Genomic DNA, 26,410 nt, shown 5'->3' on the forward strand with positions numbered 1-26,410 from the left:
TAACGCAAGCTGGAAAAAATAAATAAATAAGATGAAGCTGAACTCGCTAAATTCAACATGCCTAGCAATGAGATCAGCAGCTGCAGTCAGCAAGTATGACAAACCCAATGACTAAAAATCGCATAATAAGACCATCGGCTTTAGGGAACACAGTACTCTCCCTTTACTGAAGCCGACATGTCTGAATTTGGCTTTCATGCTTTCTTTGGAATGATTAATTCCATTACATTTATATAGTGCTCTTCATGCTATTCAAACCGCATTTCAACCACCACCAACGTGTAGAGAGAGAGAAAGAGAGAGATAGAGAGAGGTAATGATTGGAGGGCCAGAGCAGAGTAGGCCATGATAGGCAGCTTAGCCAAGACATTAGGATACTGCCCACTCTTTACGACAGATGCCCAGGGATCTTTAATGGCCACACAGAGATCTAGTACCTCAGTTTTAACATGTCACCATTTATATAGTGCAGTGTCCTCGTCACTGCAGCGGGGTACTGGGATCCACACACAGATCACAGGGTAAGTGCCCCCTACTGGCCTCACCAATACCCCAACCTAAGATCTTCAATTCCAAGTAAAGCCCAGGCTCGAACACAGGTGGTATGGCCATTGGCTATGAAAGACGTCCAAACTGTACTGTACTTTGTATTCAACACATATCACCCTCATATCTGCCCAGAATTTTACTGAAAATTATTCTTGGTTTATTCATTTAGCAACCGTTGATAGTATCCACAAATTTCTAAAAACTCATTCCTATGATCTACAGTACCAAATATTGCTAACTGAGAGCCATTTTTGGAGAGTCTGATAAAAACAAATAACACAGTACATAGACATAGTATGCTTCAGAAAGGTACCAATACTGTTATGTTCAAAGTGTAGCTTTATGTCCTCTTCATTTCATTTCAACTAACTCCATGTGAGCAGGAACTTACTTGTCCTTCATTACAGCCACCGAAGGAGGAAACTCCTCTCCAAAAAGCACATCACTGCCAAGCTGGGACTGACAGCAGAGGTGTACATTTGCTCTTTGCTCCCTCTTTGATTGCTGTAAACAGAAGGGCTCAGCAGCCAAAAGCTCATTAAGCACTGCACCAACAACTCTGTCAGCAACATGACCACACATCTTTGTTCCAGTGTTGACGACGCATTCTCTTGTGCTTTCTGCCAATATATCTGCTGACAGGTGGCTACAGTCCAAAAAAGGACTGCTGTAAAACCACCCGAAAAAAGGATGTGGGTGACGGGCACCAAACTAAGCGCTGCTACCAAGTGCCAGTTAGTGTCATTGGATTAATCAGGATGTCAAGACCTTTGGACCCAATCGACTTCTACAAGAAGTTACTGATCAAACAGGTTTCTGTGTCAACTTTGCCTTTGGTTTACCAAATACACCTCATTCTCATCTCGCTCCATTACACGCCTATCTCGCACTCATTACTTAAAGGGTTTCTTGTTTCAATTTAAAAGGTAAAACAGATGACAGCAAGCAGCACCGAGCACCTCATTCATTTCTTGCAGTTTTTAACTTGAGGCAAACGCAGACTATCGGTGCAAAATGACTTGAAGGAGAGATCCCTTATTTTCTGGGAAAACTGAAATTGCTATCAAAAGCAATTTGCTGACATATGTGCAATTTTAAAAGAAATTATGATGATTTGCATGGTTCGGGGCAAAAATGAACCATTGCTGCTTCACAGGGACTACAAATAGGATTTCAATAAATAAATAAATGTTATCACTTAAACAGCTTTGCCTGTATGGGCTTCCCTACTTTGCTAAGTTAATCCGTTCTTGAAAAACATGAAGACATAACATCCCCTAACATGAAGACATAATTATCATTAATTTGAATAGAAAAATGAAGCAATCCCTTACATCAAACAATTACCTCCTTTTTGCTCAAACACCACCAAAATGCATGTAAATGAGCAGATTAGTTTACTGTAGTAAACAAAGTATAAACACCATTTAATAATTCTGTTTACTGACACAATCACTTCATGTTTCCCTTTCAGTCCGTGGGCCACTAGGCTCAAAATAATGCGAGAAGACTTGGGAGCAACACATCCGTGGTGAAGAAGATGTTCCGATTACTACACATCAAGCCGCATGAAACACGACACACGTGAATTTAGAAAACAACTCCTTTAAACCTTTAAATAATGAGCCAGTCTGTGAGCTTGCCAGTGACGGCTCCACCTTCCCAGGTTGCTTCTGTGAGCCCCTCAGACTCGTAACCGTCGATAGTCATAGACCAAGATGAGCTGGGCAAATGAGGACACGCACATGCAGCAAGGGGTAGGTACAAAAAAGTGACAAGTGCTTTTATTAAAACAAATCAAAACCAAGTGTCCAATAGAGCAGAGCATCATCCATAATAAAATAAATAAAGCGGAGGTTAAAATTAGCCATAAAAAAATCTTTCAAATCAAGGATACAACCACAAGGCAGGAAACATTTCTAAAAACTCAGTCACCAGTGCATGCTTTCTAAAACTGACATCTTCCCTGCTTACCCCATGTGGGATCCTGCAGCCAGAGGAGACGTCAGGCAGACGTCCGGTAGACACAGCCAACCTTCCATCATAGGCTTGGGTCACTGCCATTACCCCCAAGCTCCTAGCAGTGTGCTGTACTGCACCTCAGCGCTCACTACAACTCCCCAGCCTTATGTGGGAGCGAGCATCGGGTCACGCCACACTTCAAGAAACACTCAGCTGGAGTGACCCTCTTCAGCCCCCTCGAGCATCACCAGCCCGTCTCTTCCTAGGGGGCTCTTACCCCTTTCTTCTGCACCCCAAGTGGCTTCCGGTCCTGCTGCCTCCATAATCTTTCCTTTAACCCTCCAACTCTTTACTTTTTATTCTCTCCCTCTTTAGGCTCCTCTTATATTAGCTTGATAGGGCAGAGATGTGATACGCCGCTACCTCTACGGCACAAGCGGACTGCCCACCTTTGCACATGAGTGTGTCATCAGCCATGCACCACAATCATCCCGCCATGCGCACACCAGCTCTCTGGATACGATTATTTAAAAACTGCCCTGCACCACAGACCTCTTTTCACAGACACTACACTCAGATCATGAAATTGAGGTCCCTTAACACCATTTGAGAATGACACTATGGCTCCTACTGGTATGCAACCAAGATCACACCATTTTGTGACCCTACTGCATGTCTGCAACAAAGCTCAACACAGGACGCACCTTTGGACAGTCTGCTGTAGAGCATACCATGAAACACGTTAACATTGGGCTTTTAATATAATCTAGGTTATTTTTTTCTCTAAGCGTCTGTTTCCCCCCCCGTTTTTTTCTGTCATCCATGGCCATCGGACCTTACTTTTATTCTATGTTAATTAGTATTGCCCAATTTTATTTTTATATTTTGTCTTTATTCTCTTTCTTCATCCTGTAAATCACTTTGACCTACATAATTTGTATGAAAATGTGCTATAGAAATAGATGTTGTTGGTGTTTCTGGTGGTGAGGAAGCATTAACTGTTGCATGAATAACAACTGTAATTAAATCGTTCTGTCCTTAGGAATGAAACCATAACACAAGCACTATAGAACAGATCATCCACCTGAAGCTAAACATGGTCGGGCCCAGCCAGTACTTAGATGGGAGACCATCTAGTAAAAGTCTGGGTTGCTGCTGGAAAAGGTGTTGGTAATGCCAACAGGGAGCACGTTCTATGTGGTCTGAATGTGGATCCCAATGTCCCAGTGCAGTGACAGGGTACACTGCACTAATAAAATTAGTCCCCTTCCTTCGCATGAGATGTAAAGCTGTGTGGTTGTAAAAGATCCCTGGGCACCGTAAAGAGTAAGGGCCAAGTTATACTTGATTTGTGCACATAAGTGTTCCGAGCGTCAAGGCTGCCATGTGTTCTCAGCACTCATTTGACGTGTCCTCTGAGCATATCTTCAAAAATCAACAGGACACATGCGCAAGTTGTAGAACCAGGAAAAAATGTGGGTGGCGTGTGTGTTCAAGTTTTGGTACGCGATGTCAACATCTCCATAGTGACAAACCTGCCTGTCAGAACAGCTGGCATCAGATAGTCAGCTCTTAAAAGTGGATGTGGAAGCGTGCAAGATGAAATGGAAGCAAACTCGAGCCAGATACATCCCCGAGAAAGCAGAAGAAGATGTCTGAGGAAAGAAGTGGGGATTCAGCCATTGCAAAATAATGCAGTGTGACGCCAAATCGCATTTCAGCTCCAGTAGGATCAATGTGCATTCTGTGAAGTTTGACGAATGGTTCAATGTGGTGTGGCCATCTTTTTTCTTGCAACTTTACTCACACTGCCACCTGGTGGCCCACTATGGCCTGGTAATTATGGCCGCCTTTTAATCCCCGGTCTCTAACTCACCACTTCACAACCTAACAGGCAATGTGTGGCAAGCGTACGAGCACAAAAGTGGTTGCCATTGCGTCATCCAGATGGATACTGCACATTAGTGGTGGTTGAAGTGACTCCCCACTCACTATGTAAAGCACTTTGAGTAGTGAGAAAAAACCCTATATAAATGTAAATAATGGTTATCACTAGCATTTGAGAAGAAATCTTCACTCCTCACAAAAGAACACTTGCGTCACAGCATCAACTTTTTTTTTTTTTTTTTGTCGGATCACGTTCTTAGATTTCTTTCATGGAGTCTCTTTCTGAAGCAGTCACCCGATTATACACTAGTGCAAATAACAATGAACAACCTGCTCCCACACAGGCTCCATTGTCTTTTCAATTGCAGGCCACAATTCAGAAGCATCCAAAGAAACATTTCAGAAAAGAATGAAGGTAAATTTAAAAAGGAAGACAATCTTCAGGTTTCCAAATTTAATATGCAACAGAATCTATAGCCTTTGTAAGAAATTATGGAATGAAAGAAGAATAAAGTCATCCAATTAAAACACGTGGTCGGTAGGTTCACTGATTAAAAACTTGGCCTGCCAGAGCCATTTACAACTGACGCCCTTTAAAGCCACTGCCAGAGTCACACGTCTGTAATAAATTTGCACACGCGTAGTTAGCCCTTCTGACTGATTTACTGCTTTTAATGATAATTTTCCACTGGCACTTTTTTGGCTTGCGGTGATTGAAGCAGAGGGTGTGGACAGGATGCCAACCACTCTACATTAGGGCACAAATGAAACAAAGTAAAGCAGCCGCCACCAGCTCTCCTTTTATTCCAGCTGTGCATTAAATGTGTGCAGGGTGTAGTCGACTGCTGATCTTTACTCCTGGTTAGACTCTGACTGCTTTGCAACATAAAGGAGACACTGTTTTGTTAGTCTGATGGGAATCCTCTCAATAAATCGGGACACAGAGGCGACAAAACGCTTTGAAGTGCCAGCTTCTAATTAAGGTTTGGTGTTTGTAAAACAGCTTAACCCAACTTGGGCTTGCAACAAAACAGCAGAGCCACTCGTTGGGGTTTTGCGAGGACTCCAAAAGTAGATGAGTGACCAGGCAACACTAATAGAAAAGCGCAATTAAAACCGCCAAGTGACAAACTGTAAAGTACGTCTAAAGCCTAATGCATATTACAGGCTTCTGATGTAATGGGTCTGGCATTGGCCTGCTGTTGCAGTTAAGGACAGGCCTCCACCGTAATAACGAACTACTGCTTAGTTTTTTTAAAATAAAACCTAGGCTGGGCGTCAGCAAATGCTTTAAAAAGCAGCACTTTCCTAAATCCAAAACTAAATAGGATGTCACCCTTCACCACATGCCCATTTTTGTTAAATGTATATTAGGAAATACAAAAAACTTTCATTTATCATTGGCTTGATCAAGTAAACTAATTCAAATAAGCACATCAACCTCTCCAGGTAGAGTGGTAGATCTTCCAAGGTCACTGAGCTCATTTTTAAAGCCATTTTAAAAATTGCTGTCTCAAAATTGGGTGACAAGGCAAGGCAGTCCAGGGTTTACATCCCAGAGTGCTTCCTAAATGGAGTCTCCCTGTGTCCATGTGAGCTTCCTCTGGGTGCTCCAGTTTACTGCACCAGCCCAAAGACATGCAGGTGAGGCGAGATGGTGATCCCTGATATGTTTGTGCTCACCCTGTGATAACAGTCCCTGGGCAGAGGGTGCCAGTTTACGGCCTTGGGCCTGAGGCTTTGCAGGACAGGCTCCGTCTTCCCTGTAACCCTGCTCTAGACAATCGGGTTTGGAAAATGGAGGAACAGATGAGAGGTACTGGGTGGTGAACCCATAAAAAAACTTGTATAGAACTACTTGGTGTTTGTTTTGTTTTTTTGCCCCCCCAACTTTATATTTATCTAAATTTCCACAACAAAGTTCACTATTTTGCTTTACTTCTGAAATGTGTGTATGTGATGCCAATGAAATTAGCTGCCTCAAGATAATATTCTCAATTAATGAGATTTTACCCAGCTGAACAATACAATTCACACCAAATAAAATGGAAGTTGTGGACTCCATGTGATTAAGAAAAAAAAAAAGAAAAAGGCAAAATGATGCTAGGCAATCTTGAGAGATGAGGCCTAGGACAAATCCACGATTGAGAGTCCTGAGTTTTGAAGAAGGAACGGAATCTTTCCACTTGAAGAAAATATTGATCATGTCACCTCTCAATCAAAGTCTTTTAAAATTTTGAAGGGGATTATAACGTGGTCCATTTGAAGTGGAAAGTCAGAATTTATGAGCTCCTAGTAGGAGTTTTCAACTGAAATAGCCCTCTTAAGTTGGATTTCCAGCTGTGGGTTGGCCTGTCAAGTCCGAGTTTGTTTAATTTCAGATCATGACATAAATCCAAAATGGTGATGTATGCCACAATCCTTCGTGAAAGCTGTAGTATTCTACTTTTTTTTTAGCACTTCTACTTATTTGTGTCTCATTATATCAGTCGTACACGCAGCGCTGTCCGACTTCTATCCATGGATGTGTTGCTACGGTGTTTAGATACACAAAATTCTAGGTAATGTGTTAATATGAACTGCTGTTTACGCCAATGGAGCAAGCACAAGAAAGGCCTTCCTGGATGGGTCCCTCTTGGCTTTCTGAGTATTTTACTAGAATGCGATCAACTGGGCTGGGACGTCATTCCCAGGTCCAACATCCGAGGTAAGTGGAAGACGGCATAAGATCAAAGCTGTATTCCATTTGAAGTTGGAAGTCAGAATTCCTGTGTTCCTAGTCAGAACTTTCAACTGGAATGCACCCTGTCAAATCCGAGTTTGTCTCACTTTAGATCATGACATCAATCCAAAATGGAGACGTACACTGCAACCTTTAGTGAAAGCTGTAGTATTAGACTGTTTATTAGCGCTTCTGTTTATCTGCGTCTCATTAAATAAGTCTGCACAGTATGCACAGTTCTGTCCGACTTCTGTCCATGGATGAGTTGCTATGGTGTTTGGATGCCCAAAATACAGTGTAATGCGTTATTACCAACTGCTATTTATTCCAATGGCACTAACGCAACTAAGGTTTTTTCTGGACATGTCTATGTTGGTTTTCAGAGCGCTTTACTGGAACACAGTCAACTTAGATGTGACGTTATTCCCAGCTCCAACATTCAGCTTCTGAGTTAAATGGAACGCAGCATTAGTACGGTGGATCCCAGCTGCTAATCTTGGTGAAGAATTTATTTGAGAACATGTGAACACACAAAATCCATGAAAACATTTTCCTTTAAAAAGAAAAAAGAAAAAAAAAACAAGTGACCAAAGTAGTGCAGTGGATAGCAGGACATTAGGGATCTTTAACACTCAGGTTCGTGTCATTTTGGAGAACCTGGGTGAATAGGATTGGCAAGTTCAGAAAATGGATGGATGGTCTCAGAATTGGTGCAGTATGATAGAATGGGTCCGATGGACACAAATCCTGTTCAGGATTGGTTATCACTGCAGCACCAGATGAAATGGGTTATGGGTAAGAAAAAATGTAGACAAATACAGTAAATAGATGGATGCATTCCTTAAACCCGCTTACTGCAGTAGGAAACAAAAAAAGCTCACTTGTGACACTTTCATGAAGTCTGAATGATGCTGAGACAAAAAATCAGTTTGGCATTGCATTTCCACAAAGTTAGATTCTTTTAAAAATGACAAATTTTAATTATCTTACTGTTTCCAACTAACCATACCGGAAGTTTAACTTTGCTTAATTGCATTTACTCAAGCAGTGTCGTCAAGTTATATGTCTCTGCTGCATGAGCAGCATATCAAGTTTATTTAGAGATGGAGATATCGATTGAGATCAGTTTCTTGCATATATTTTGTACAATTGGAGTGCAGGCAAGTTAAATGACTTGTTCAGGGTCTCATAGCAGACCAGCAGTGGGGGCTGAACGACACCCTTGTAGTTTAAGGTCTTTATCGTTGGGCCACAGTGACCACTGGTCGCTGGGAAAGCAAATGACAATATACTGCAGTCTTACCCGGTACCCTGTCACTTTAAATGTCACCCTCCATCTAATTTTGGCCACTTGCCTGAACAGCTGCATCTGTACTGTCGAGCTGCAAGCTTTGTGTCAGTTGGGTATTCAATTTGGGGAAAACATGAAGGCTTCCCCAGACGTTAATCTCTGGCAACAACCTCATTGTAGTTGTGGGCGAGTGTTCATTGGCTGTCCGCTCTCCCGTACACACAACCCTCCATTATGGCTGTTTGATTTTGTCAGAATAAGTCACTGGGCATGTCATGCTGTGCAGCTGTCAGTCATGGGAATGCACCATAACTGTATTTGAGTTGACAAGATTATCGAATATTGAAGCAGCACTACATGAATTAAGAACTTCAGCTCCCTGCGGTGGCCCTGATTGGTTATCTGAAGATGGTGCTGGGGCTGCTAATGACAAGACAGGTTGGCCGGAGCTTTAAAGGGAAGTTGGCAAGACAGTAAAGGCGGCCTTTTGTTTGTGTCCAAGTTCACCTGCCTGTCTTATCAGCAGCACCAGTGCCTGTGGATCATTCACACCCGTAGAGATGTGTGGACTGTCGTGTGCCTGCCTGTCATGTGAGTAGTGAGTCGGACTGATCATTGTGCTTGGGTGGAGGAAACGCTCTCAAATCTCACCACCCCTTGCCACATCAGGAATACCGGTAGGACTGTTTATACATTACTTACAGCAAGTTGTACCCCAAATCATCATTTTTCCAGCTCCAGTGATCGACCCTTAATTCTACGGCAAAGAGCTGACTACTTTCTTTTTTACACCACCCCGAAGAGGCTATTTACACTGACGTCAAGAGATGGAATTTTTGTTTGGACTGCTGTTATTAAACAGGATGACCCTGTTGGTGTCCCCAACTTTATATTAGTGCAGCAACCAGTCATTCCTGCACCCAGTCACAGGGCTTATACTGCACTGTGGGGTCATTATTGACACCTACAGTATATAAACATTTCAGTATCAATTTTAACACCCAAATTAAAGTACTATTAATAATATATTCTGAAGACAAAAAACTCTCACATATTGAATACCACAACCACCACAAGTTTGTCTAGCTTCTATGGAAGTGGCTATCACTTTGGGCCTCAGGTCACTCCATTCACACTTTAAAGGTCAGATGTGGCAATTCCCAAAGCCTGCATATCCTGCGCGCACTCAGATATTCCCAGATTAGGAAACAAAGTCTAATAATGAGACTGGCATACCTGTAAAAAAAAAAAAAAACACACATTCCCACAATCCCCGTGATGACCAAATTACACAAACCAGAGTAGCTTTCCTCCAGAACACAATGGGGGGCTAACAGCAGGGAAGTGATTTACTGCTAGTGTTGTCATTGAAAAAACAATTGTTTTGCACTCACGCAAACATAAGGAAAGCTCAACAACAAAAGGTCATTTATCTGGAATTGTGGGAGCTTCAATAGGAAAGCATAAGCCATGACAGTTATAGCTGAGCTAAGGCATGCTTTACATTTTTAGAAGCCACTTTTAAGCAAGAAGGAGACTGTCATGACAATGCCAGGGATTTAGCTTAAAAAACATGACTCTGAATAACAAACTTCCTACTATTTTAGCCAGAACCAAACAAAAAGTTTCAGGAAACAAGTAAATCTTTGAGACATGAAACTTTGCTGGAAGCCGTTTTTTCTTTTTTTCTTGTGGTCTTCAATGATGAATGATGGAGAATTCCTCTGTCTGCTCTATGTATATTTCTGAATAGAGTGGAATAAACTATTATTTAATTAAGACAAATAAATTACTTTAAGAAGAGATGGTTCTGAAGTGTTTTTCTAGTGAGGGAGAAACTTGTTCCACAGTCTATGAGCCATGGGATCACACAGCTAATAGTTTTACTCCAGAACATAAAACGAATGCTGAATAAACCTGGCTCCTCGTTTATACAGCTCAAGTGCGCACAAAAAGAAGCTCGAAATGTGCGTATGCAACCTCCCAATGGTACCGTCAGTCTGGTGTCTGCCAGTGGATTATGGAGTTTCTTTATGTCAGCTCCAAAGTCAATAAGCCCGCCCCCAAGGCCATGTTCTTCCAGCCCTCTTGTTTTCATTTTATACAAAGATTGCAGATCCCTGGACAAATCTGTAAAAATCCTAAAGTTTGCAGATGACAGAAACGTAGTGGGTCTCATCACTAATAACATGTTTCCTATCAAAGAGAGCTGGGCCGTCTTGTAGAATGGTGTACTTATAACAACTTGGAGCTCAACGCCATTAAGACAGTGGAAATGAGGATTGATTTCCACCAACAAGTCACTGACTGTCCACCTTTACAAATTAATGGCCAGACTGTGTCTGTGGTTCAGTTGTTTAAATTCCTGGGGGCTACTTTCACTAGTACATTAAAATAAACAGCCACTGTTAATGAGCACAAGGACATTTTTATACAGTCTAATATAGAGAAGATACTTTGTCACTCCCACCATGCTAATGGTCAACACCTAACAGCATTTTGCCACTTTTGAGGGCAAATCGCTCTTCAGTCAGGCCCATCCATGCTCATTATTCATTATTCTCACAGTCAACACGGCTGTTTGGAGTTTTGCCGTCTCTGTCCAGTTTGCTTTTCAGCCACATCCCCTTAGAGATTCTTTGGCATTGGCTTACGGGGGTCACTTTACACTGGTGGAAGGGTTCCATGGAAGACACTGTGCATCTCAGTGTTTGAACTAAGGCTCAGTGCAATTCAGTGCTTAACTTTACCCATACGGCTGGGGAAGACTATAATATACTTTAAAAATGATCTCTTTTAAAGGTGCAGAAATCACATAGTCAGGCAAGTGCGCCATTAAAATAAGTGCTTAATCGTGTTACACATTCTAATTTCTGTGCACACTGTGTTCTAATTATCCATTGTGATTGAATATGAAAATATCCAGTAAATATTCTTGCAGATATCTTCCCATAATTTTTCTGAGAATTTGGTGGGATGTCTTGAAAGCTCTCCATTTGGGAACAATCCTCCTCACTGTTGACTGGTAACTTTCAAATAAAACCTCTCTCAGATTGATGAGCAGTAAAAATGACTTTCTCCAAGGTCATGGCTGATGTGCTCTCTTCTTGGCATGATATGAACACAACTCTGAACGCTCCAGAACATCTAAACTGTCAAAAGGTTTGCTTTTTATGGATATATCTTATTACCTGGAAGTAGGAACTAACAACTGGCTACAAAACACTCAATTGTGGAAGGGTGAATTTACAGTAACCCCTCGCTATGTCACGCTTCGACTTTTGCGGCTTCACTTTATCGCTGATTTTATATGTAAGCATATTGAAATATATATTTTTTGCTGCTTCACGGATTTCTGTGGACAATTGGGCTTTTTATTTCTGGTACATGCTTCCTCAGTTGGTTTTCCCAGTTAATTTCATATAAGGGACGCTATTGGCGGATGGCTGAGAAGCTACCCAATCAGAGCACGTGGTTAAGTTCCTGGGTGCTAATTGGCTCAGCGACGGAGAGCAGCATTCGATTCCGCTTTACGTTAGCCAGTATCTCGTCTCGCTCATTCAGCAACCACTTGCAGGACTAGAAATTGCAAGAGATGACAAATTACATGATGACTTTCCACCACAGTTTCACATTTTTTCAACCTGTTTCGCTGTGTAAAGAGTTAACTTTTGTGCTCTTTTCTTTTCGAAAGGGATCACTGTATATTTGCCCCCATGTGATTTCTGAATGTTTCCTTACTTTTTGACCATTTAAAATCCGTTACTTGTTACCAGAGGAAGCCAGTGATCACAACACCACAGTGATTGAGACCCTGAATGATAAAAATCCCAGAATTGAATTGTGGTGGAGGTGCATTTTCCTTCTTTCTCCTCATTTTAGGCAACCACACCATGTACCACTGAAAGTCCCCATGTGAGCTGCTGACATGACAACCAAAATCATAAGCCACCAAATATGCCCAGAAAGTCTGAAGCTAAAGTGGACCCCCCAACCTCTTAACCAAGAGGCACTTTACTAAAAAGGCTGCATTATTAGTGACTACTAACTAAATGGAATCACAGCAGTGGAGTGCCGCAGATCAAAAGGTGCACCACTGCGTCTTTGCTACATTTGAGATCCTAGTGCTGGAAATTGTCAACCACCTTAAAAAAAGAGCAAAACTATAAACCACAGGAATTCTAGTATATGGAAATCGACCAGGAAACAGCCACTGATATTTGGATTAACTTTTATCACCGTCTTTATGAGCAGCCGTTCCTCTGTGCGCCATACAAACCTTTCAGTGTGGTCACTGTGAATTTATTCACTTTGTGAATTTATAACTTGCTGAAAACGTAGCACCCACAAGACCTTTCACAAATAACGTGCCAATTTTAATTTGCTTCTTTAAAATCACAAGCCATCTATCAATTTATTTCAGTTTAATGATCCAAAGCAGACTGGTAAGATCTGGTCATCTACCTGAATGTTCAGGCCCAGAAGGAATTAAAATGGGAGACTATCTAAGCAAAGTTTGGGTTGTTGCTGGAAGAGGTGTTGAAGCCAGCAGGGGGCACCTACCCAGTGGTCTGAACGTGGATCCTAATGTGACAGGGACACTGTGCTGTAAAAATGATGCCGTCCATCAGACAAGGTCCGGACTCCCTGCAGTCATTAAAGAGTAAGGGTTATCTCGATGTTCTGGCCAAAACTGCCCATCATGGCTTCATCCTTACTCTCCCCTAATCGGCTCAGTCTCCCTCACCCCATTACCACCTAATTGCTCATGTGTGTCGAGTGTACTGGAGCAATAATGGCTGCCGTCGCGTCATACCACACCATCCACATCTTTGGGGAATGGAAAGAAATCCAAGGAACCGGAAAGAAACAAATGCAGACTTTGGGAGGCTGTGCAAACTCTAGAGAGGCTGGACGTCAGCTGGGATTCGAATCCAGGAAGATGGATCAACGAGAGAGCAGTGTGAACCGCTACGCCATTGTGCTGCTCATAAGACGAACTGACCCAAATTAATTTCAAAACAGTTGGGTTTGAGGAGAGGCTTTACCTAGTGCCCCATAAAAATGGTTTGCATCGATTTGCTAGTGAATTCCATTTCGGCTCCATGCTGTGAATGTAGGTGACGGCAATATGCGGGACATCGACTGGGCCAGCTTTCCTCTGAAGTGACAACCTTGCAGGCATTGTGTTCATACAACAGAGTATCATTACTCAGACAATCCATGACAGCTGCAATCCTTAAAGTAATCACATTTGGTGGTGTCTTGCACTGCTAAACTGAAATTGTGTAATACAATTTGAAAAAATATGCAAGCAAGCCAGAGTTACTTTAACAGATATTTTCCTTCAAAGTGTGCATCCTATGTAATCTGGAAATTCACAATACGCAAGTATAAACTCACAATGCCCTTCTGGAGAAGATTTTACTCATCCAATGCAGCTGACACACAAATTAAGTGAATACTTTCACAGAGAAGAACACTTGCTTTTTGTCTAAGTGATCTTTAAAACCACTAGCAAAATGTGCAAAAAAATAAATAAATTAAGCCAAAGAGATATGATGTTGATGGTGCAAATCTGGCAAATCAGACAGGGACCAACACCCGTTGAGGTAAGAGTCCATCACCAGACATATTACATGCACCCACATTTACAAATTAACCTAACCTGCCAAACACTGGAATATGGGAACAATCCGAGATACCCACTCCTAAAACATGCAAAATGCCACACAGAATGTGAGCAGGCAGGAATATGAACCCATGTCATGGAGCTGTGATGCTGGCTACCGAACTGTTGTGCCGCCTCTGAATAAGCATGAAAAAGTACCAAAGCATCATAACTCAGGAGTGCACAAGCAGAACACTACAGGCCCTGTCATGTTACACAACGTTTTCCAGAGATTTTCAGTCGCAGACTTCATTTATATAAACTTAAACCGGTGGCACAGAACACAACATTTCGGTGGCTGGTGCCAAATTGCAGGACTAGAAATTGCAAGGGATGACAAATTACATGATGACTTTCCACCACAGTTTCACATTTCCAAAATATTGCAAGCTCACTGCACTCTGCCAGCCACTAATGTGCTGCCTGATGGTGTTGCTGTTGGCTGTACTAATGCTTTCTGGGTATGGTGAATTCAATTCAGGCCTGTTTTTTTACCCCCCAATTCTTTTGTGGTACAGAAAAATGTCAGACAGACAAGCCTCAGTAGTTTCACATTTCCAAAGTTTCACAAGCTCGCTGCACTCGGATAGCCAATAACATTCTGCCTGACCGAGCTGCAGGTGTATGAAGGTTTTCTAAGAGTGCGGGCTCAGTGCCAGTCTCTGGCCTTTTTCTTTTTTCCATTCTGTTGTAGTACATAAAACACAAACCAGACAGAAAAGCCTCTCTTTTGTTTGAGAGAGTCAAAACATCCACATTCCTTATTCCACATAGCAGCACTATACTTTCAGTTGAGCGATCAACTCTTGCACACACAGAGTCCACACCTTCATGTCCAACTTTCTACCACTCAACCCAACAATGTCAAGCAGGTCTGCTTTAGTCTTAAGTCAGTGCGTGTGAGAATTGAGAACCAAGGAGTACTCAGCCAGAAGTACAAGGCCAATAATAGAGCTATGAGGAATAAGCAATGTGGGCGTTTTGGACCTCACATACAGAAGAGAGTCTCATCTGTCTGATGTTTCGCGATTTACATACCACGACAGTATTTGGGGGATTTGGGAAGGCAACCGAGCTCACCATCCTGGAAAGCATTCATACAGCACCAATGGTCAGGCAGCATGTTATTTATTGGCTGTCAGAATGCAGCGGGCTTGCAACATATTTGGAAACTGTTGGAATGTTACAATGGAATTGTTTAATTTGCCATCCATTCTCTGCCATTTCAGATCATTCAATTTGACATCCTCCAGAGATGGGAGACCCTGACCAACTAGAAGTCGTGTGATGTGTCAGCAGCTTTAGTGAACCGGACACAGTCACAGTGCACATTTGTAAGAGGGGTGGATTTCTTAAGTAGTGTGGAAAACATTTAACATTTTTATGAAGCCAAACCTACTAAAGAAGAGATTGCATTGTGGAATCAAGACAGACCAGTTGCCAGGGAAAGGGGGGTTTGGCAGGGGGAAAGATGAACTGTTGCTGTGCTAATTGTTCCGCAGTCAGGTATGCAGCAGACAACAATGAAACAGGAGCTGCCATTGTGATAGGGCAAGAGTGCTTTTCTGCCTCTTTATTGTTGCCACTAATTTGTGAAGCTCTGTTCCCTGCTCTAAATGAGATGACAGAAGGATTCAAATAAAGAAAAATGGAGTCCTTTAGACCAACATGCTTACTTGCTTAAAGAGCACTGCCTGTGTTGGCTACATAAGGGGAAAAAGTTGTAAGCTTCTGCATAACGAGAACATGTGGAGTCTTCTCTTTTCCACAAAGGGAGGCATTCATTTCTGCTCCTTCCTTTCACTGCAGCTCCTTCAACCTAAACAAACGAAAAGGCCACCCTGCCAACCCAGCTGCCAAACAAACTGCTGAACAGACAACTAAATGTAAAGTATCATGGACATAAAAACACACAGTATGCTCCAGGAATGTGGTGTTAAAGCTGTGTATTTTACACATTAGGGGCATTAGAGTCTTAATTGACTACTTTCATGATCATTACATAAAAAGAACTTAAAATACAGTAAATAGTGTCATTTTAGATAGGAAACAATTATTAAATACAACTAATTTTAAATATCAGCAAAATGGACGGGATGCTGAGAAGAAATCCAGTTAGCATAGACAGTCCACACGTATGCTCACAAAGTGCCAAGCACATGCATTTCTACTACAATATTACCTTTAACAAAAGGTTAAATGGCTGTCCAGTTGCTATGCCCTTCATTCCAACGGATGATGCATCACAAACCTTTGTAGCAATAAAATGCATTGCTTTTATCATTCCAACAGATGGCACATTACAAACACTTTTTTTTTTTTTTTTTTAAACAAATATCCCATACCAAATGGCATATAGCAGAGACAAGCAAATGTTAATGTGGAGGTCTACGGTAGTTATTCAGATTTCAACCCTAGATGGATAGCACAGCCATTTATAAATAAACCACTACCAGAAAATACTCTTGTGAATGAAAATGGAACACACTAGCACATGAATGAGCTTTTGAATTGAAGACCCGCCTCATCCATTCATTGGTTAAAAGGTCCAACAAATAGCAGTGTGCATTTTTTTTGGAAATTCTGTGAAGCACAATATTAACCAGTCAATAAAAGGTACAAAAGTTAGAGAAAAGAAAATAAAAATATTTTTAGAAATGGACCTTGCCTCGAACTTGTACATAACTAAGATAATTCAATAAACAGAAGGCCAATTTCTGGTACAGTTTCACAGACTGCCACTAAAAAGGGTGCAGACCTTTAAATATCTGGGAGTGCAGCTGGATGACAAATTGGACTGGACTGCCAATACTGATGCTCTATGTAAGAAAGGTCAAAGCAGACTACTTTCTGAGAAGGTTGGCATCCTTCAACATCTGCAGTAAGATGCTGCAGATGTTCTACCAGACGGTTGTGGCGAGTGCCCTCTTCTACGCGGTGGTGTGCTGGGCAGGCAGCATAAAGATGAAGGACGCCTCACGCCTGGACAAACTTGTTAAGAAGGCAGGCTCCATTGTAGGAGTAAAGTTGGACAGTTTAACATCTGTGGCAGAGCGATGGGCACTAAGCAAACTCCTGTCAATCATGAATAATCCACTGCATCCACTGAACAATGTCATCTCCAGACAGAGGAGTAGCTTCAGTGACAGACTGAGGAGATCGTTCCTCTCCCACACTATGCGACTCTTCAATTCCACCCGGGGGAGTAAATGCTAACATTTTTATTTTTTTCATTTTTTTTCATTTTTATTACTATTTAATTTAATATTGTTTCTTTGTATCAGTATACTGCTGCTGGATTATGTGAATTTCCCTTGGGATTAATAAAGTATCTATCTATCTAAAAATCCTGAGGTACTCCAGTTGTGGATGCAAATATAAATGTAATGACAGGAGACAGGTCTTCAATTCAAATGCCTGTTCATGTCTGAATCCAATCTATTTTTATTTATTAGCATGTTTTTCAGAGATATTTTATTTAAAAGTATTTTAGCAAAAAGTATTTGCAACTGTGAGGGCATATGACTGGATGACTTGACAGGTAGGATTATGCACCAATGAGTTACATGAAATTTGTTTGCATACTGTTCACTGTTGTCCAGCACGGTTCACCACTGACGATTATTCTAGTAGAAACTTTGTTGACCAATAAGGTATTTGCTAAAAAATGTCATCTTCCACATCAAGGTGTATATTAAAATCCCTGACCAAACTACATGATTGTACTTTATAACTAAATGAGATAAAAGGCCAAATTCCATCATGAACAATGACTTGGTTCTGTAAGCTAGTACTACAATTGTGCTAGACTCTGTTTAAAATCTAATAGGAGTGCCTCAAAGGATTTTAATTCACCTATTTTTTCTCCCCAGTGGTTTGCAGTTCATCACACAGAATTATCTTAATTTCACCTCATTTACCAGTGTGTCTTGATTTATGCAGGAAGGTGTAACCATTTGGTGCTGCCTCGGCTAGAGGAAGTGTCATATTTTCTAAGCAAGGTTTCAGTAAGATTCAGCAGGAGGAGTTTTGCATTTAATAATATTTATCAACAGTCAGCACAAGCTTTATTTCCAATCAGTAAATGTTTAGTAAACAGCATTTTAAACTGCGAGGATGCATTTGAGATACTACTAAACTTTTTCTTTAAACTTGAATTAAGTTACTAATACAGGTACCCCTACAGGAGGATCAGATTTGAACTCCTGGGTGAATTATGCTCTTTTATTCTGGTTATTAAGTGATTTAGATTTTGCTCCAAGACTAAATTTATAAGGCAACCCGTAAAAGCAATTCTGGGTAGCAGCTAGAATAACAACAACCAGTAGGATAAACCACCACCTGATTTTAGATCACAAAACTGTAGGGTGGATGGTGCACCATTTGGTCCGTTTTGTGGTCACAAGAATATACCTACTGAAAAATTCAGCCTTTCCAAAAAATCATCCCAATTATCCACAAATCACTTTTATATTTTTCCAATCACGTATTGTTTAAGTGCAATCACACTATTTTATTGTGATTTCCTCTCATATTAAATGTATACATATATGGTACAACAATTACAACTGGAACATAGATGGAGATTTAAATCTAGCGCCTCTGCTACTGTCAAGCTCGGATATACCAAGTACTGTGGATGGACAGCCATGCTAAAGAGTTTTACCATAGAAAGAACTAGCCACTAAGTAAGCAGGGCAGAAAAGTGTGCCACATGAACCACTTGTCAACCCAACAAGGAGATTCATACCTCCTCTTCACTTAAAACTTGAACTGCTGGAAAAATTTTCTGAAAGCAACGTACAAGGAAGTTGAAGGATTTCAACATTTGGGGCTGGTATTCCCATGAATACATTATGCAAAGATTAAGGAAGGCATTTTTGCTGGTCCACAAATCAAAACACATGATTAATGACAAGCAGTTCAAAGATCTGATAGTGGGGCTGGAAGAAAAAAAATTGTATGGAAAGCATTCAAGGAAGTCGTAAGGAATTTTCTTGGCAACTACAAAGCACCAAGCTTCAAGCATACAAAAACCATGAAGTGCAACATGTAGCTAAAGATTCATTTTCTGCATTCACACTTGGACTACTTCCTTTCTAATCTTGATGAAGTGACACACATGGTGAAAGGTTCCACAAGACATTGCAAGGATAGAAAAGCCAATCATAGAAAGTGTAATCCATGAATTATGATACAAAGAAACAAGAAGCGTCTGAGGAGGAACACAAAACAAAGATCGACAACAAGTCATTTTTAGCTCAACTGGACTATTCAGCATTCGCGTCAGCATCATTAAATGGTTAAACACACTATACTAAAAATAAATTAAGTTCACATTTCCGAAGCTAATTTCATGTTTCTCCATAATTCCCATGAGATACAGTCAATCTGAAATTCTATTTAAAAATAATAATAATAACAGCTTTACATATAAACCACATTTCTCACTACTCAAATCGCTTCAGTGAGTGGGAAGCCACTTGAACCACCAATAATGTGGGGCACCCACTTGGATGACATTATGGCAGCCATGTTTGCACTAGTACACTCACCACACATTAGCTATTAGGTGGTGAAATGGTTAGAGAGATTATCAATTAGAGACAGGGGACAATCGGGGGGCCAGAATGACCAGACCATGGCGGATTATTTAGCCAGGACAGCACTGGACTACTCTTTATGAAGGATGCTCAGGAAAAACTTATGACCAGAGAGTCAGGCACTCGGTTTTATGTCTCATCCACACAGAGTCCCCATCACTGCAGTAGGGCATTGGGATCCACATTCAGGACACAAGGTAAGTACCCCGTGCTGGCCTCACCAACATCTCTCCCAGCAGTAACCAAAGCTTTTTCCTGGCCAGGCCTGAACATGCTTAGGTCCAGGAGAAGTGCATGTGTTCAGCCTGAAGCAGTCAGTCATAATCACCAGAAATTTTTCAGGAAGGAAACCTTTTGCAGAATTTTCAGCCTCTCCTCAGAGTCCACTTGTTGCAGTAAAAAGTGGAATGGCGCCAAAGTCTAAACTGGTTATATTGGTCACCAAGGCTGGATAAAAAAAAAAAGCCCATCACATTATTCACTTATACCAGATTGGTTTATCATTGCCGGTCCACCTGACCACATGCTTTTTCAAATATGGAAGCAAATCCGGGTCCCTAGAGAAAACAAAGAACCTGCAAACCCCTCGCAGTGGGTACTCCAGCTGTCTCCAAGGCACTTACAAGCACAAGATTTTCTAGTAACATCCCTGGTCCCAAAAACTGTACTTGTCACTCATGTCGAGTTCTCCTCTGCACAACTCAAAATGAAGTTTCAACCCGCTGCTACCTGTTTTGAAACACAAAGTCCTCCCAGTCATTTGTATCTTGACTACATCATCTCTCATTACACCAAACATAACAAGCAAGCGTTTCATAGCTATAAAAGCCAACTACCTTACAAAGAGGAAGTTCTGAAACAACACTGGCATCAACGGGACCGGGAATGTTTCAACTGCAAACAGAAATGTGTTTTTAAGAAGCTGAGTGTTACCAGGAAAGAAAAAAAAAAAAAGAAAGGAGTCGATGCTCCCCCATCACCCCTGTGTACTTTACAAAGTACTGCTTGAAAGACAAACTCCCAGAAGACCACTGGGCAGAGAGTTTAATTTACACCTCCCTGCCAGCTCACACTTTCTCTCAACAGGCAGGAGAGCAGCACAAGCTGTATACAATGAGAAGGCAGACATTGAAGATATTCACACAATGCAAACTTCTGATCATTAAAAATTTAAGACGCCAGCATGAAAGAATTCTCACATAATGGCTGATCAGGCTTAACTGTCCGATAAGTGGAGTTCATACCATGAGCTACAGGCAGTATCCCCCTTTGCTACTGCTAGACCACACTCATTCAATCCCACATTTATTTAAAAAAAAAAAAAAAATTGGTTTACTTTTCCCAGCTGTTCAAATGCATCACAGAGACAAAAGTTGCGGGCTGGGCTGGTCTTTTCACTTCAAGACTCTTAGTAAATATCTTTTACATCAAGTAAGCGTGAGCATTTGAAACTGTTTTCAAGTCTGTATACACAAAAACAAAATGCTTAAAAAAAGGATTGGAGGGCATGCAGAATGTGAGATGGGAGTAACAGACTGCTTGCAGCCTCATCTTGAGTTAACATTACAAAGTATGTCAGTTGTAAACCAGAAGTAAATCTCAATGACTGAAAAAGAACACGTATGTCATAGACGTCTGACCTCGCATGTCAGGAAAGGAGTATAAAATCTTGGAAATTTATTCAAATAACAACATGCTAAACTTTTCAGTGTGTCAAACTGTCTACTTCCTCTGCTAGGGAATTGAATTTTTGATTTAACTTGTGGGCATGGATTATGATACAGTAAATCTTCTCTGTCCGCAAACACCCTTCTTGCAGATTATTCCCCAATCATAAAAGAGTGTAACTCATTTCACGACACACAAGATTTAATCTCATCTACTCATGGATGAGGGTTGTCGCTGAAGGATGCAGCAGGGACGGACATCAGAGAGCTGTATGCATGTCCATGCATAGCAAGGAAATTAAAAATAAAACACAGGTCAAAGTAAGTCTACCCAGCACCAAAGGGCATGGATAAGCCATTGAACTCCATTTGTGGAGGAGACCGAGGCTTGCGATTATTCCTTACATATAAGGAATTCCCTGTCAGTACGCTTGCATTGCTTACGTCCTTGCTCTTTGTACACACCGCCTCATCGTTATTACCGATTGGATGGCTTACTGAAATACTGATGTTTTCTTGGAGGAAGCAAGTGAATAGGACTGGCGAGCTTTGTTGGGCTGAATGGCCTGTTCTCGTCTAGATTGTTCTAATTGTTCTAATTGTTCTACTCCGATTCACCCTGCTGCGGTCACTCACGAAGAAAACTGAAGTCGACTACAGAGGAAGTAAAAATCGTAGTAAGGTTTCTGAAGGTAAAACAGTGGAAAAGTTAATTACCGAGCCTCAAGAAGGGATAGTGGATGGTCAGCCTCCACCACTCAACCTCGTTTACCACCGCCGGTCTTTCTCTTGGGACATCATCTTGCCAGAACCTAACTCCATTTTTCCATATAGGATCGATGCTGCAGTATACATTGGGTTTTTCAGAAACGTAACCTCCATATATAACAAGAATGGACTATTAGATTCTTCTGGTCCAAAGAGTGAGTCAAAACTATGTTAACACTAATGGTACTGCTATGTATATGCTTATATATAATGTTTGTGGACAATTTCTGTGTCACATATGGAATGTGTGTTGAACATGATAGTGAACAGGTTGAGAAATTCCTGTAAATCATCTTGCACATATAAAGTATGTTTTGTGAATAAATTGTTTCCGCCATTCAAATGTTAACACAAATACAGGGCAAGTCAAAATTATGTTAATAATAGGCAGAGCCAAAAGAGGTTCCCCACTGCTGCCAATTCTATTTGCCACTGCTATTGAACCTTTGGCCATTCATATTTGAAAGGAGAATTGAATGGGATGGCCTTAAACAGACAGTACCATTTATATGGATGGAGGATACAATGCTACATACTATACATTGGCAAGGTAAACTCCTCTGTGCAAAGCATGACGGAATTGAACTTAAAATTTAGACAATGCACACAATTTTCAGCTTATCTAAAATATATCCAGGCCAACATACTAATTGTTAACAAAGTCAGTAGCCCACTGCCAATTTATATATTATATACTGCTGATTATTATAGATATTATTATATATAGGATTGGGAAAAGCTACAAGAAAATCATCATGAAGGCACAAACAGAGATAATGTACTCTTCAAAGAGGGCCGAATGTGTCCTTCAGAGCAGAAAGGATGGGATCTGAGATGGCTGCACAATTTCCCTTTGCCTAATATTGCCCTTAACAGTTCCTCACTTTGACTTCAGCACTGTTCTGCAAAGATTATAAAGCAAAATGTTGAGTTGCGTCTCCTCGAATGTTGGAATTTGAAAATAGTTTTTCCAATAAATCACTTTATGGGAATTTTTCCAAGAACTGCAAGAAATTTTGAAAAGCTTTATTAAAATGATGAGTAGAGCTTATTATCACCTCTGCCTAAGTGCTCACTGAACATCGGGAGTGAAGACTAGTAAATTATATGGTTAAGAAACATTGAATGATAATATTCGATGTACAGAATATGTCTATAATCCATTTCAATGAATTGTTATTTGGACATGTACTGTGACTAAATCCGTGAAAACAGTCATAACAGTCATAATTGATATAGCACATCTGCTCAAAAAGAATGGCTTCACCCAATGTTAGCTTTCAGAAATGCACTATATTTGAAGTTAAAATTCAGCTGTTGCAATAAAGGGAAAAATATGACATGCTACCATAATGATTCTCTTTAATACATTGCCCCACACATGTGTTTGGGAGGCTGTTAATGGGCTCAAATTGGGGTACTGACAAGCCAGACGGAGGATTGGTGGGGAGCACTAATGCTGCTTCTTCTCTTCCCACAGACCCTCAGAAGAGAAGAGGAAAAAAAAAAAAAAAAAAAATCACCCGACTGCGCCACTTCTACCTCTAATCCTGACCTCACTTTTGGCACCTACTGATGACCTCATTCCACTTCCTGTCTTCCCACTAAAAAACCAGTCCACCAGTCAGTACATGGTTTTGTATAGGCTCAGTCTGAAGAGACTAAACTTTTTTTTTTTTCCTTCTTACACTACAATACACAGTGTGGATCCCCCAGCTCTTTTTTTTTTTTTTTTGTGGTGATCGGGTCTTCCTAAAAAGTATATCTGGTTGTTACCGTTACCCAAAATATTTAGGTTGTATTCTGAAAGCCCTTACTGCAAAATGACACACATTTGACAGAAATATAGAAAAGTGCCAAAGCAAATGTTAACAAAATGATTCGTACAACATTTCATATGAAGGGAGAAAAAAATACCAAATGTGGACATGGACCTCCTAACACACAGTTCAGAAGTGTTCAGGCTCGGTTTTTATTGCCCATTTCTTATAATCCAGGAAATGTGGCCATTTATCATTAACGAGAGTTAAAATTCCAGTCATTTTCATTTCTCTACTCCCTGATCTTCCTCATAATCTTTACCATATGCTCCTGATATGACAACTCCCCAGTGAAATCGAGAAAACATAGGATATGCTTTTGGTGCCAGTCAAGGGGGGCATAACTCATGTTAAGTGCAAGGCACAACCAAGAAAGACTATCTGATGATCCGACCATCTAATGTAGGAGCCGTCATTGATTTCCACTAAGTAGCCATGCTTGCTCCAGCTTTAAACTACAAAAAATGTCTCAACTTGAAATTCTAACTGCTTTTTTACTACTTCTCTTAATAGTTTCAATAACATGTCAGACTGAACATTGAAATAGTACAATCTTAACATCTTCATTTACAAATAAATGAAAACTTGAATGAATATTACTTAAATAAAACGTTGCTACCGTTTGACCCTTTAGTGTATTTTATTTCATACATCTCGGACCAGATTAGGCACTTTGTTCTTACTCAAAGTGCACAGTAATTGCTTTCTTTAATTATTTGCCTTCATGAGGTCACAGATTCTCAAATATAATAAGCCAGCACCAGTCTGCATTGATAGGGCACTGGTGCCGAGAGTGGGTGGCTTCAAATTTTTTTGTCTACACATCTCAGAGAAACCAAACTCTATTAACAAAACACCACTGCCGTCCGCAAAAAAAAAAAAATGGTGTTTTGAAAGAATGTGGAAAGAAACACTGGTGGGCTTCTACTGCAGCACTATTGAGAGTGCACCGAGAGGAGGGATCTCAGCCTGGTATGGGACCACCATAGCCCAGGAAAGCAGACAAAGCGTATCACTGGTTCTATTCTAACCACGAAAGAGTCCACGCATGCTAAAAAGGACGGACGGCATTCTTTGTGGCCTTAGTCACCTTTGGCTCTGTCAGTTTTCCAAATGGAGGTCAGGCCATAGGTTTGTTAGTATCAAAACCAGCACCTCTCGGGTCAAGAATAGTTTTTACTTTTGTACAGACCATCTTCCCAATAATGTGTGCCACAGGTAGAATACATACACTGTACGTGAACGTCCATCAACATACGACCTAGTCCTGTAAATGATCTGTACCGTACATGCATTCTCTTGTCATGCATTGCATATGGGTGATCTATACTATATTTCATGGACCTGACTGCAACAAAAGGCAAATAAAGAATTGTGAAAACAGTAAAAACAGATCCACCTACACCCCATTCTATCTTGAACTGCACTGTTTTGCAGTTAACATACTCCCAAAACCGTTATCATGCTACTTAGAACTTTGAAAAAAAAAAAACCATTTCCGGCGCCGCATGCGAGTGGCAGCCTTTCCAGCAGCTCCGTATAAGACTTTTTCTTTTTACCTTTTTATCTCTATTTTTCTCTATTTCACTGATCACTTCTACCACTTTCTTTTATGTGGAATTGCTCCCTGGACACTTTTTACTATTGTGAATTTCCCCTTGGGATTAATAAAGTATCTATCTGTCTATCACAAAAATTACTATTACACATAATGAGTCTTTTATTGTTTCAAAGTCAGTCACAATCATTTGTGTTGAAAAACATGAATAAGGAATTAGTGATTTTGGTAACACTTTATTTTAGGTAGTGCAAACATACATCTATTAGTCATTTATGTGACAAGGCCTCAAAGTCTGTTGTGTGTCTTCATAACCCTTATGAAGCACCGGTAGAGGAGTTATTCATGTCTGTGCAGTGTGGCACATTGGCATGCTGGTAAAATGACTTATGAAGGATTCAAAGGCCTTATGTGAAAGTCTTATAGGGCTTTATCATTTCACCATATACAGAACAATAAGTTCATCTACATCCATTACAGAATGTACAGTGCTGGAGTTGTTACAGTAGCCAAAAGTTTCCACAAACAAATTACACTGAATCAAGCGACAGACACATGAAAACTCCAAAATGACCCCAAGCCTGAACTAAATATTTTCAGAAAAAGTTAATTTTTCATAGCACTTTAGGTTCTGCACAAATACAATCATTACTCATTGATGTAACAAGACCTTAACAAAGGTGAACCCTTCTAAAGCATCAGTAGATGGGTCATTCATGTCTGTGCAGGGCGGCATATTGACGTGCTGGTAAAATGACTTGTGAATATGAAGGATTCAAAGTGTCTTACACTAAATATGAAATATCAAGAGAAATGGGTCTCAGTGAAGCCACCTCAGATCACTCCAAAGTGACGGTTTGTTAGATGGACACATAGCAGAGATGAACAAACACCTTACTGATGCTCTGTAAG

At 40.7% G+C, this 26,410-nt stretch overlaps 1 protein-coding gene across 6 annotated transcripts in view; it reads right to left on the minus strand.

The window, feature by feature from the left end:
• LOC120516360 (signal-induced proliferation-associated 1-like protein 2) overlaps positions 1-26,410 on the minus strand; it is a 282,998-nt gene that overhangs the window by 185,104 nt on the left and 71,484 nt on the right. The window lies entirely within an intron of this gene.

The sequence above is a fragment of the Polypterus senegalus genome, chromosome 16 (assembly GCF_016835505.1).
Source record: "Polypterus senegalus isolate Bchr_013 chromosome 16, ASM1683550v1, whole genome shotgun sequence".
Taxonomy (NCBI): Eukaryota; Metazoa; Chordata; class Cladistia; order Polypteriformes; family Polypteridae; genus Polypterus; species Polypterus senegalus.